The 14,392-nt window shown below is 44.8% G+C and overlaps 1 long non-coding RNA gene across 2 annotated transcripts; it reads right to left on the reverse strand.

Annotated features, from left to right (window-relative positions):
* Positions 1–97: 97 nt before the first annotated feature.
* Positions 98–12,874, reverse strand: LOC308184851. 2 transcript variants are annotated; one of them, XR_013942952.1, is made up of 3 exons: positions 12,455–12,874; positions 10,928–11,471; positions 98–6,300 (listed from the first exon to the last, which is right to left on the reverse strand). It is a non-coding gene; the product is annotated as an uncharacterized lncRNA (long non-coding RNA). The 2 variants fall into 2 exon arrangements; XR_013942953.1 differs by lacking the exon at positions 12,455–12,874 and having other exon boundaries at positions 10,928–11,634.
* Between the last annotated feature and the right edge of the window lie 1,518 nt (positions 12,875–14,392).

A 14,392-nucleotide genomic window follows, 5' to 3' on the forward strand; every position in this document is an offset into this window, starting at 1 on the left:
TTTGTCATACAGATTTCTCTAAAGCTGATATAGATTGCTCGATACGGGCCAAATCCTCATCTACAGCAATGCGTAGAGAGGTAAATTCTTGGCTTTGTTTTACCAGAGAGGTAATTTCAGTTCCGGCTCCTGCAGCCCCCAGAATCATCAGAGTGGCTAAAGTGACAGCCGTAATAGGCTCTCTCTTCCTTAAGTGTTTTTTTTGCCATAGCATGTTGGATGTACATATACTCCTCAGAATGGTAAAGAATCCTAGGTATAATTACTACCTGTACACAAAAATCATGAGACGAGTTGAACAATTTCAAAGATAAGCATGGAGTTACCCCCAGAGATGAACATACCCATCTGGTGTTATCTGCTGGTATTAACCATTTTTCTTTGTCTAATTGTGTAACATTTTCTGTAATATTGCATAGATGGAACTTCTCACCAGGGACCGTGCCTACGCACCTGCCATTCCCAGTTACTTCCGTTAATGTTATTCCTACATCCCTTCCCCAATTGCATTGTGGGGGATCGGTTTCGTTTGAACGGGTGGTTTCTCCCAGATCCCCAATGGCGTCGTAATATGAGGGCCTTATATCAAGACATAACCAGCAAGGTCTAGGCACGTCTGGATTTGGTTGATTCAACAACTGATAACTAGCATTCATGATTCTCCATATGTTATTCCCGGTCACCCCTTCATTTCTAATCCCATACTCCGGGTTTACTGATTTATTAGCAACCTCCAGTGGTTTAGGGCTATTAGGAGTTAGCATTCTAAAAGCTTGTGTAGGCTGAATCCTCAAAACACTCCCTGACAGTTTCTGATTTGGTCCCACCCGTTGGGGACTCTTAGTCTCTTCCTTCTTTATATAGATGATGCCTCCCCTATCAGTCCCCCAGCAGTAGTTATCTGCTGAACAACATGGTGATCTTCCCATCTAATCAGGCTCCATTTAAAAGGTTTGTGAGGGTGCGCAGACCCAGGAACAGTGTAAACAATCGTACCCATTACTATGTATCGCAAAAAAAAATGGCTAGGGCCCATTTTCCAGAGTTCTTTACCTGGCCACGTAATTCCCCACCGTTTCACTCTCTGCCTCGCTTGTCAGTTCGGTTGCAGCGAACTACAAGGTGCAAGTTCTTCTTGGCAGCAGCAGTGTTCTTCAGGGGAGTTTCTCAGGTAACCGCGACCTTTTTCTGACCAAACAGGGTCCCCTTTCCTCCTTTTTTTTTTTTTTTTTTTTACGATACATAGACAGTTAGACCATACTTATCGAGTTCCTTCCAACGTGAGCTTTAAGTCATCAGGGCCTGCGACCGCTTCCCATTTGCTTTTCTGGATCGGTCCTTTCACACGACTGGCATGCGTTCACCCCTTCTCAGCCGTCCGGATAGCCGTCTCTGTGATAAGTAAAACAACATAGGGGCCTCCCCACCGTGGTGTTAAAGACGATTCTTTCCATGTCTTAATTAGAACCCTATCTCCAGGTTGTATCCTATGGATTGCTATATCTAGCCACCAAGCCTTTCGCTTGCAACTCCCTCCGTCGGTTCATAAGCTGTATTAAATAAGGTTTTAATTGGATATCCTGTACCTGGGGGTGATCAGATGGCATCTCTAAATCATAAGGCATACCATACAGCCTTTCAAAAGGTGAGATTCCGACATCGGCTCGGGGCTATGTCCGGATATTCAATAGTGCAAGCAGTAAACATTTCACCCAGGAGGTTTTAGTCTCTATCATAAGCTTTGTTAGTTGCTTTTTAATTTCACCATTCATTCGTTCTACCTTTCCCGAACTCTGAGGATGCCAGGGAGTGTGATATTCCCATTTAATTCCCAGAGCCTTCATCGTGTCTCGGGATACCTTTGACACAAAGTGTGGGCCTCGATCAGAGTCAATTGCTTCTATTACCCCGTATCTGGGTATGATGCTTTCTAATAATATCTTTACCACGGTTTGAGCTGTGGCCCTTGCCGTAGGGAATGCTTCAACAAAGTTTGTGAGGTGGTCTACAATAACTAATAAGTATCTATATCGCCCCGTTTTTGGAAGTTCAGTAAAATCTAATTGAATCTTTGCAAAAGGTCGATGTGCCAATTCTCGTCCTCCTCCCGGGACCCTTTTTCTCATGTGTTGAGCATTTACCCTCCGACAAGTTATGCAATCATTTACGATCCTCTTTGCTATATTATAAATCCCTATACACATATAATATGTGGCAAATTGATCCACCAACGCCTGAGTACCCCAGTGCGTCTGTTCATGAAATCTCCGTAGCACCCTCATAGCTACTGATTTTGGTAACACTTCCCGTCCATCAGGCAGTACCCATTTCCCTTTATCTGTTTTTTTTGTTTTTTTTTTTTTTTGAACCCCCATTTGTGTCATCTTGTCTTCTTCTGTAATAGTGAAACAGAGTAAGGGGAGGGGAATGTGTCCATTCGACCAGAGGGAGTTAGTCGGCCCGCACTTGTAGCAGTTTTTATAAGGCGGGCTTTCTTCCTCAGAACAATTGCATTCAATCCCATCAACTCCCCATTCACTCCAGCAATCATAACATGGAAATTCCTTTAAGCCTTTCCCACAGTATTAAGTATTATATTAAGCATTATTATATATTATATTATTATTAATTATTATATTAATTATTATATATTAAGTATAAGTATTAAGTATTTCCCACAGTCTGGGCAATCTTCCCTCGTTCTTCTAATTCTTATACTCATTAATGCCGCCCTTTTTGCCTCCTGATCTGCTAGATTATTACCCCTAACCTGAGGGGTGAGGCCTTTTTGATGCCCTTTTATATGTACTACAGCAATTTCTTTGGGCTCTCTGATAGCTTGTAAAACCTGGGTAATCAATTCCTGATGTATTAAACCCTTTCCTTGTGAATTGATGAGCCCCCTTTCTTTCCATATTTTACCAAATATATGTACTACCCCATAAGCATATTTTGAATCTGTATATATTGTACCGCTTTTATTTTTCAACAATTTTAGGGCCTGCAATATGGCATATAGCTCGCAAGCTTGGGCAGACCAGCTAGGGCTCAAAGGTCCAGATTCCACTATCTCAAATGTTTTCTCGTTTACTAACGCCTATCCTGATTTTTGCTTTCCCTCGACTACTCTCGAGGAACCATCCACATATATCTGTTCACCGATGGGTAATTCCACCTCCTCTAGATCAGGTCTCAATTTCGTTTGCTCTTCTATATTTCGGAGGCAATCATGTCCTAAGGACTCATTTGGTTCCCCATAAAGAAATTGAGCAGGGTTCTGTAGGGAGGTTGTTCCTAAGGTTAATTTTGGAGAGGAAATCAAAATTCCTTCATATTTTAATAATCTGGCGTCAGTGATCCATTTCTCTGCCTTCTGTTGCAGTACCCCGCATATATTGTGTAGAGATATTACTTTGATTTCCCCCCCAAAAGTGATCTTCTGTGCTTCTTCCACTAACAAGGCAGCAGCTACCACTACCTGCAAACAGTTTGGCCAGCCCCGGCTAACCGGATCCAATAATTTAGACAAATAGGCCACAGGTTTTTTTTTTTTTTTTTTTTTTTTTTTTTTTTTTACTCCCTGCCCATTCTTGGGCCAGCACTCCGTATGCTGTGCCTTCTGCGCTGTTCACAAAAAAAACGAAACAGCCTCCTTAAATCTGGTAAGCTTAACACTGGGGGGGGCGTACTAGTTCCTCCTTTAACTTGTTCAGTCGTTCCTCATCTTCTTTTGTCCATTTGAGTAATCCATCCTTATTCAGCTTGTTATATAAAAATTTAACCTTTCCACTATAATCTTCTATCCATTGTCTACAGTATCCGGTCAACCCTAACAGTTGCCGTACCTGCTTTTTAGTTCGCGGGGATGCTAAAGCCAATATTCCACTGATTCTGCCTGGGTCTAACTTCTTAGTCCCCTTACTTAACTGGTGACCCAGGTACTTTGTCTCTTGCTCCACAATTTGTAATTTTGCCCCTCCTTTTTCTTTTAAAGGGTACAGAGGGTACAGATTAACTCGATTCTCTGAGCCAATCCAAAGGCTCGCATATTCGCTCTCCTCTAAACAAAAAGGTTCCTTTGCACTTACATAAATGTTTAAGGCTTGGCAAACCCAGTCTTCAAACGACCCGAATATGGGCCAATAATTTGCCTACCTCCCCAAACTTCAACACAATAATGAATCATTTTTACTTTATCCTTTCCCCGCCTAAAAGGGGAATCACTCCAATTCTTAATCATTAACCCCAGTGGACTATCTGGGGGAATAGGGGGCAACCTAGCACTAGGCATTACCCCACCCATGGGACCAGAAGGCTTACTCTTCTTCTGTCCCATCTTCCGGAGTGCCTTCACACACACACAGAGCCGCTTCCCCCTGGTCGTGGCCCAGTCCCTCGCGGGATGTGGGAACCGCACTACTGAGGGGTCCGCACTCACTTCGTCCGCAATTGGACGTCTCACACAGACGCACTCCGGGATCACCAACCCCAACCGAACGGATCACCGGCCTATACTTACCCACCCCGTGGGTCTTCGTTCGGTCTTCGTGCACAAAGATTGCTTGGGGTTACCGGTTTTATTTGCTTGTGCCTAATTTTGGGTTCGTCGGTGAAGGGCTCGAGCGGGATTTCCCGTTCCCGGGGCCGCCAGAATCGGCGGGGCGCCTCCCCTAGAGGGATTCCCAGTCAATCCGCCTTCATCCGAGTCACGGCACCAAATTTGTTATAAGTGAGACCATACAAATTTCTTGGTCTATCAGAAATATTTTATTAATTAAGTAAGCAGGCACAAGCAAAACAGCGCTGGGCGGCTGGGGAGTCTCCGCTCCACCACAGCACGCAACTTTCCCCTTTCAGTGTCGCCGTTTTATAGCATCCAAGTTTCGGCTTGTCAGGACTTGTTGGACCTTCTGAAGCTGCGCAGTTTGTTGTTGGGGGTCGTTGTTTTTCTTTCAATGATCATGCGTTGTGCTCGTGTTCAAGGGGGAGGGTAGTGAAGCGGGAAACAGTATTTCACAGAGTCTTTGTTTTACCAAGGATGTTTATCCAACACCCCCTCCCCACTATCTACTTGCTTAGTCTTCCCCCTTAACAAGGTCGTAAATTGCAAAACCTTATCTTCTCAGCAGATCCTCTGAATTCCTTTTAAAGACAATGAACAAACACCCGCTAATTTATCACACACCCCAATGGGCAGGGCACTATCTGGGCAATCGGTCATCCCGAGGCACAAGCATAGCAATTGCTATGGTTGAGACTCTGGACAGTATATTTGACCCATTCTATCCAGGCATTCACATCCCCATACCCTGTTTCAATCTCAAATGTTTGAACTGCCGCATTTCAAAGAGGGCCTCCTGTTTTCCCTCCTGTTTTCTCCTTGAGTTTCTCCCTTTCTCTGATGGCAATAGAGGATCGTTTCCATACAGCTATTCTCAATCTGGCTGTTGGGTCTCTACCAGTTATTTGTTCCCTCTGCTCAATTGTCGTTGGGCATTTAAATCTCCACAAGCTAACACCTCACAAGCATCAAACATGGCAGATCGTGGTACATAACCCTCTGTCACAGTCACCCATATTTTTATGGGGTATCCCATCTTACTATTATCTGGTCATGCCTTTTCCAAGTTGCCAATTGACCAAGGCTTTCTCTGAGGCCTACAATCACTAAAAACAAAATTAATAATTGATTTTTCCCTGTCATTATTTTTAAACCTTAGGTTTCCAAATAATTATTAATACAAAGAATAAGATATACACTACTACCATAACAAACCCCCCTTGGGAGCACTTCAATTCACTATAGGCCAGTCCTTTCTCTCAATCACAAGTCACACTCACTAGTTACCTGTGAAAATAAAAGGTTAGTTTACAATCGCAAGCTCTTATCCCGCTCAGAGTCCACTATGAGATTTTTCTCTTCGATTTCAGCTTCCAACAAGTCTTCTGTAGGAACAGCTTCCCAGGTACTAGGGTCGACGGATGCCTTCACTCGCGTATAGTGAGTCCAACCTTTTTCCGCAGTTCCTATGACTGTTTCAGTGGTTTGTAGTACTTGGAAGTGTCCTTCCCATTCGGGCCGGAGTTGATCCTTTCCAGGTCTGAATCAGGACCCAATTTCCCACGGGTCCTGAGAAATGACAAAGAAGAGGACAACCCCAGAACACAGTTCTTAAGAAAACTCTCTTGTTTCGAATTGTGGTATCTCATCCCTTCTGCCCAGATAGGGTAATCCGAACAGCATCTCATACGGTGAAATTCCTATATCGTTTCTTGGTGCTGTTTGAACCTGTAGGAGTGCTAAAAGTAAACATTTTACCCAAGGAAGTTGGGTTTTTAACACTAATTTAGTTAATTGCTTCTTTAATGTCTGGTTCATTTGCTTTGCCTTCCCAGAAGAGGAGGGGTGCCAGGGGGTGTGAAAAGCCCACTCAATCTCTAAGGCCTGCATTAACCCTTGCAGTACTTGTGAAGTGAAATTATTTCCTTGATCTGAATCAATGTTTTCAGCTATCCCATATCTAGGGACTATTTGCTCCAGTGATACCTTAGCCACCGTGTTTGCAGGGGCAGATACAGAGGGGAAAGCTTACACCCATCCAGTCACGTGGCCAATTAGGACAAACAAGTACTTAAATCTCCCTCCTTTACGTAACTCAGTAAAGTCTACCTGTATACTTTGTAAAGGTCAAATCCCTGGCTCCCGTCCCCCTCTAGGTTAGTTACAAATGACCTTTTTATTTGCCTTTTGACATATGGTACATCCTCTGCATATTTGCTTCACTAAAGTGTATATTCCTACACAGACATACTTTCTTAGCACAACATCACACATTGCTTGCATCTCCCAATGACTCTCTTGATGTAAAACATCATATTTGCCTCCTTGGTGCTTTATTCAGCATTTCTCTCCCATCAGGGAGTATCCATTTTCCCTCAGGCTTTGTGGCTCCTGATTCCTTAAAGAAATCTCTCTTAAAAACTTTTTAGTTCTTTCTTAGTTTTCAATAATTCCCTGAATCCTCTCTGGATTTATTCTCAGTTTTCCCTCAGACATTAGATGCCTTAAATACCTGACTTCTCTTTCTACGTATTGTAATTTATTTTTCAATACTCCCAAGCTCTGCTTTCCCAGAAAGTTGAATAGCTTGTTAGTAGCTTCCTTCACAACTGTTTTCTCCTGTCCTGACAATAAACAATCATACACATTTTGTAACAGTAATTCCTCCTTGGGAGGTTGGAATTGCTCCAAAATCTGTTCTAGAACTTTGCCCAAATTAATCAGAGGCCCTGTAAACCCCTGAGGTAAAACTGTCCATATGTATTGTTGCTTCCGCCCCCACTTCAGAGTCTTTCCAGCCAGAGGTGAATATATCTTTGCTCTCAGGGCCTGAGAGCACTCCATTAATACCACTGTTATTCCAGTCTAACAATTTACTATTTGAATGCCCAATTTCATCATCAAATCCCTTCCCAACAAGTTAGTCCCTGCCTTGGGTACATGCAATAATTGCCCAGAGATCATTTTATCCCCTAGTCTCAGCTTGGTACCCCCCAAAGGTGGCACTGTTACCCCAGCCCCTTCTACCCCCATCACTCGTTAGGGTTTCATTAGTTAATTTAATCCCTGATACTTTACAGGCCAGCAATGACCTAGCTGCCCCTGTGTATTGTGTTTGATGGCAAGGTTCGGGAGGGGGCTGCAGTGGCAGCCCCCACGAGGAGAATCCAGAAACCGCCCCGTGGCAGATAAGGGACAATTTCATCCGGCCCCAGAGTGGCCCACCGCTGCCCAGAGCCAAGCCATGAGCAACACAGTCCGTGCCTCTGTGAGAGCACATCCACGAAAACAAACAAACAAACAAACAAAAACCTGCTGCTCAACAGCAGCTGGGAGAGCGAGGAGTGAGAAACCTCCCCGCAGACACCAAAGTCAGCACAGAAGGAGGGGGTGGAGGCGCTCCAGGCGCCGGAGCCGAAGCCCCCTGTGGCCTGTGGAGAGGCCCCTGGTGGAGCAGGCTGCCCCCCCCTGCCCCCCCCCCTTCTCAATACTTGGGAAACTGACCAAACACCACAGCAAATATACCAAAACTTCTAGACTGTTACTTAGATAGTGCCTACATCCTCTTTCCCTGCTCATTCAACTTTCCCAACTCATTCAAAAAAACAGCTCTGTCAAACATTACATACCACACCTTTAACACCTTCAATAACCCTTTTTAACACTTCTTCTTATCTTTCTCCAGCCTGTACTTTCACCAAAGTCTCAGTCATTAGCCAACTTAATTCCATACCTTTCTCCCTCATCCCATTTTCCTTCTCTCCTCCTTCTTCCACTCCGGATATTCCTACCTGAAGTGGCCAGCCTGCCCACACTTAAAACATCCCATCAAAGCCTGTCCCTGCTAAGATTCAGGCCACAACACGGGTAGCTTTCCTTGCCTGCCATTCCTTCATCTCTCTTCCCCTCTTTTCCATCCTGGCCCTGACTCCTCCTGAAGATTTTCTTCCTCTTTCTCCAACCCTCTGCCTGACTACCTGCTACACTGTCAATACCATTAGTTTCACTCTCTGCTTTTCCTTCTCATCTCCCCTCTTGACACACACGTTCAGGGCCTCCCGCAGGAGGGCCCCCCAGTGACTGTTCACTACATCCCCTCCACCTTCTGGAGCATTTTCTGTGCATCTTGCCAGGCTTCAATCACAAAATGAACTTTCAAGAGCCCTTGGGATACCGGGTCCTCAGGATTCATCCCCGAGTACTTTCTCATTCTGACCCCAAGTCTCTCATATGATTTCTGTGTTGCACACTATTATTCTTCCAGCCAGGATCGGCAAGTGGTTATTTCTGCCCTGCCGGTATTACCCCTGGTCCTGGAGGATGAGTTCTTTCCCATTTTTGTATTGCAGCTCTCCTCCTGATCATTCCCATTTCTTTCCCTGTAAACAACATATTTATATACATAATTCCCCCTCCCCAAGAGTATAAGTTAGGTCCTAGGAAACTCCTAACCTCTCTGCTGGTAAGGAGGGGGGGAAGTTCACTTAAGAGGATACACAGTTAGTGTTAGTGCTGTTAGTATCAGGGAAGGCAAAATTTTCAGTACCTCTTCTACCTTGTTCTAATTCTTTTACCAGTTTGGGGTACCTCCTGTTCCCAGAGCTAATGTTATCTACAGTTCCTGTCTCTTCTTTTGGAGGAACTGCTACAGCAGCCGCTGCTGCTGCAGCAACTTGGGGGTTATAAGGAGGAGGTAAGTTATCCAGAAGGTCCCATTTATCACTTGTCTCTTCCTTTTTCTTTCCCTCTTTATTCTGATTTTGCTCAAAACCAAATTTATTCCTTGTATCCAACAAGCTGCATACTCAGATTCTTCTTCAAAATGGAAATTTGTTATTAACATAAAAATTTAAGGCCTGACATACCCAATCTTTGTCAGACCCGTATTTAGGCCAAAATACTGCAGCTCCTTTAATTGGTTCTTTCGTCCAGACTGATACACAATATTTAACCATTTTCTTCCTATCTTTTTCCTTAGTTTTGGGGTTATTCTTCCAATTTCTCAACATCCTTCCTAAAGGACAGTCGGGAGGCACTCCCCCAGGGATATCTCCCTGTCCCCTGGAACTCATATTTCCCATTTTTCCTATTCTGGAAAATGGGGGTGTACTGCCAAGCACTTCCCCGTGCAAGGGCTACCGCACACCTATGAGTTTACCAGATTCCCTGGTGTACTTCCGAGCACTACCCCGTGCAAGGATTACCGCACACCAAATTTCCCTGGTGTACTGCCAAGCACTACCCCGTGCAAGGCTTACCGCACACCAAAATTCCCTGGTGTACTCCGAGCACTACCCCGTGCAAGGCTTACCGCACACCAAATTTCCCTGGTGTACTGCCAAGCACTACCCCGTGCAAGGCTTACCGCACACCAAATTTCCCTGGTGTACTCCGAGCACTACCCCGTGCAAGGATTACCGCACACCAAATTTCCCTGGTGTACTGCCAAGCACTACCCTGTGCAAGGCTTACCGCACACCAAAATTCCCTGGTGTACTCCGAGCACTACCCCGTGCAAGGATTACCGCACACCGAATTTCCCTGGTGTACTGCCAAGCACTACCCCGTGCAAGGCTTACCGCACACCAAAATTCCCTGGTGTACTCCGAGCACTACCCCATGCAAGGATTACCGCACACCAAATTTCCCTGGTGTACTGCCAAGCACTACCCCGTGCAAGGCTTACCGCACACCAAAATTCCCTGGTGTACTCCGAGCACTACCCCGTGCAAGGATTACCGCACACCAAATTTCCCTGGTGTACTGCCAAGCACTACCCTGTGCAAGGCTTACTGCACACCAAAATTCCCTGGTGTACTCCGAGCACTACCCCGTGCAAGGATTACCGCACACCAAATTTCCCTGGTGTACTGCCAAGCACTACCCCGTGCAAGGCTTACCGCACACCAAAATTCCCTGGTGTACTCTGAGCACTACCCCGTGCAAGGATTACCGCACACCAAATTTCCCTGGTGTACTGCCAAGCACTACCCTGTGCAAGGCTTACCGCACACCAAAATTCCCTGGTGTACTCCGAGCACTACCCCGTGCAAGGATTACTGCACACCAAATTTCCCTGGTGTACTGCCAAGCACTACCCTGTGCAAGGCTTACCGCACACCAAAATTCCCTGGTGTACTCCGAGCACTACCCCGTGCAAGGATTACCGCACACCAAATTTCCCGAGACTCTTCCTTTCTCTCCCTTATCTTACGCTTCGTCCGTCTCCGGCCGCGCCCCTCGCGGAGCTACGGAACCGCGGATCAGGACTCCACACTCGCTTCGTACAAAAGTACGTCTCAATCACACATCACACATCACACACAGTCTCACCCGACCCCCGAGGCAATACTTAATATTTCTTACCTTGGTCTGTGCACAGAGTTACCGGATCAATTCTTAAAACCCTGAGTGCCTACCTTCTTCCTTTTCCCCACTACTTCACGGATCCTGCCTCTTTAATCAGTCTCGGGCCCTCTGTCAGCTCTCCGCAGAACCGCCACCGTCGATGCACAGGACCGCTGAAATCAGCGGGGCATGCCTTCCTGCTGCTGCGGCGGTGGGGCTCCCCGGTAGGTGACTGGATCCCGGACGAGCCCCCAAATTGTGAGAAACACTCCATAGCCAATAACTTAGGCTCAGGCGAGGATCTCAGTGAAGTAGTAATTTATTCGCGATTGCAATGGCGGGCGCCCCACAAGCAGGAGAGCGCACCCACTAGTTCCAAAACACAGTTTATGTACTTTTTGATGACAGGACCCTCCCCTGTTTCCCCATTGACTGGGTAATCCAGGTTCACAATCTATCTGATGCTTCACAGACAATGCCTGGCCTTCAGTTGCTGGCCTGTTAAATTTCAAGCTTCTTTTGACTTTTTTACTGTTTGAAGTGGTAATGTTTCATCACTTATCTGATTTGACTTGACACCGTGATCTTCACCTAATTGCTCTAAGGAGTCTGGCTGTCTGCATTTTACAAGGTTTTCTGTTAAGCTTTCTTATCACTGTAAGCATATTTCAATACCACATTCCTTCCTTCTATACAATGTAACACTGCAAAAACAACATTTCCATTCCCACAGGAGGACCTGCTAATGACTGTATAAGAAGCAGGAGAAGGGTAAGCAGACCTCTCAAAATTGTGACAAGGTTACCTGAGTAATATTTGCAGCTGCTGGAGGGATACTAATTGGAGTGTTGATAATTGTATGTCTTATTTGTAGATGTCTGGGTATCTCATGTTGAAAGCATTTGTGTAAGTGTATGTGTTTGAGACAAAGTATTGTTGTGAAGTGAGTTACACCACGAGGAACATGGCCAGAGACGATACAAACAAGTTTGGTTATTGTTTTAAGTGATATATTCTTTTGGTATGAACGAGAAGTGCAAGGGGCCTCTTTGAGTGATTGCATGATTGTGCTGTGTGAGTGAGACACAGCATCGCTGCGAAGCGAGTGTGGAGTTCCGATCCACCGTTCCGTATTCTCCGCGAGGGGAGCGGCCAGAGACGAACAAAGCCCATGACAGATCAAAAGGAAGGAAGTGCTGTTTTATCCAAGTGTTGACTGGTGGTGCCCAATACACGGTGTGAGAAACACTCCGTAGCCAATAACTTAGGCTCAGGCGAGGATCTCAGTGAAGTAGTAATTTATTCGCGATTGCAATGGTGGGCGCCCCACAAGCAGGAGCGTGCCTACTGGTTCCAAAACCCAGTTTATATACTTTTTGATGACAGGACCCTCCCCTGTTTCCCCACTGAGTGGGTAATCCAGGTTCACAATCTATCTGATGCTTCACAGACAATGCATGGCCTTCGGTTGCCGGCCTGTTAAATTTCAAATTTCTTTTGACTTTTTTACTGTTTGAAGTGGTAATGTTTCTTCCCTTATCTGACTTGACTTAACACCATGATTTTCACCTAATTGCTCTAAGGAGTCCGGCTGTCTGCATTTTACAAGGTTTTCTGTTAAGCTTTCTTATCACTGCAAGCATATCTCAATACCACATTCCTTACCTTTAAACAATGTAACTCTGCAAAAACAACATTTTTATTCCCACAATTCCCCCCTTTTCTTTTTTTATAAATTGTTGATTTTTGCAAAACTTTTCTCTAAGGTGTAATTTGGTAGATTTCTTCTTCTTCTTCACCTTCTTTGCTTTCCATCTCCTCTAATATCATCACCTTACCTGAGTAAGGTGGTGGCTTCGTGGTCATTTGTTTCAATAGTGCAGTTTCAATTAACCACTGGACTAGTCCTCTTACACAGGGGATAATGCAACAACCGATAGCTGTCAAAACTCCTGCTACTATGATTAAGGACGTAAATATGCCTAATTTTTCTGCCAATTCACTGGCAAGGATGGTAAACCCTTGCAATGCTCTAGTTACTGTGCCATCCGGGGCAGTATTGTCGGGGATAAAAGTGCAACAGTGGTTGCTCAGTATCACACACACACACCTCCTTTCTCATATCATTTCTCAGCATCATATCTAATGCTATTCTGTTTTCCTAAGCCATTTTGCTGGTGGCATCTAGTTGTTCAGCAGTTCCTCTTATCGCATCCCTTGTATAGTTTATGAATCTCTGCTGATTATAATAAATATAATTAATCCAGTCCTCATTCTTATTGATTGTTACCCACCAGAACAGTGACTCAAACCCTGCAGCAATTTGATTCCTGGCTTCCTGTTCATCGGGAACTCCTCTAGGCACCCTGTTATAAGTGAGACCATACAAATTTCTTGGTCTATCAGAAATATTTTATTAATTAAGTAAGCAGGCACAAGCAAAACAGCGCTGGGCGGCTGGGGAGTCTCCGCTCCACCACAGCACGCAACTTTCCCTTTTCAGTGTCGCCGTTTTATAGCATCCAAGTTTCGGTTTGTCAGGACTTGTTGGACCTTCTGAAGCTGCGCAGTTCGTTGTTGGGGGTCGTTGTTTTTCTTTCAATGATCATGCGTTGTGCTCGTGTTCAAGGGGGAGGGTAGTGAAGCGGGAAACAGTATTTCACAGAGTCTTTGTTTTACCAAGGATGTTTATCCAACACCCCCTCCCCACTATCTACTTGCTTAGTCTTCCCCCTTAACAAGGTCGTAAATTGCAAAACCTTATCTTCTCAGCAGATCCTCTGAATTCCTTTTAAAGACAATGAACAAACACCCGCTAATTTATCACAATCCCTCCTTTTTCTTTTTCTAACATATTTTGTTCATTGATGAATTTTTGAAGCACTTGTTTGCTCAATATTAAAGTTTCTGCGTCATCCTCCTCCTGTTCAAGAGATTCATATTTCGCACGCACAAGCATAAGGTGAGCTGCCTCTAATCGGTTTTTTTTACAATCGCGATTATTCGATTGAATATACATGGTACAAAAGTTAGTGTTAATATGAGCAGCAACAAAGGTCCTGCTATAGTTGATAGCAGTGTAGTGAGCCAAAGTGAGTAATTAAACCAGGATTCATACCAATTCTGGTGGGCTTCATTTTCTATTTTTCGTTTTTCTAGCCCTTCTCTCAATTTAGTCATTGTATCCCTTACTACTCCAGTATGATCTGCATATACGCAACACTCCTCTCGTAGGGCTGCACACAATCCTCCTTGTTGTAGAAAAATCAGATCTAATCCCCTACGATTTTGTCATACAGATTTCTCTAAAGCTGATATAGATTGCTCGATACGGGCCAAATCCTCATCTACAGCAATGCGTAGAGAGGTAAATTCTTGGCTTTGTTTTACCAGAGAGGTAATTTCAGTTCCGGCTCCTGCAGCCCCCAGAATCATCAGAGTGGCTAAAGTGACAGCCGTAATAGGCTCTCTCTTCCTTAAGTG

The sequence above is a fragment of the Anser brachyrhynchus genome, assembly GCF_964034855.1.
Source record: "Anser brachyrhynchus genome assembly, chromosome: W".
Lineage (NCBI taxonomy): Eukaryota > Metazoa > Chordata > Aves > Anseriformes > Anatidae > Anser > Anser brachyrhynchus.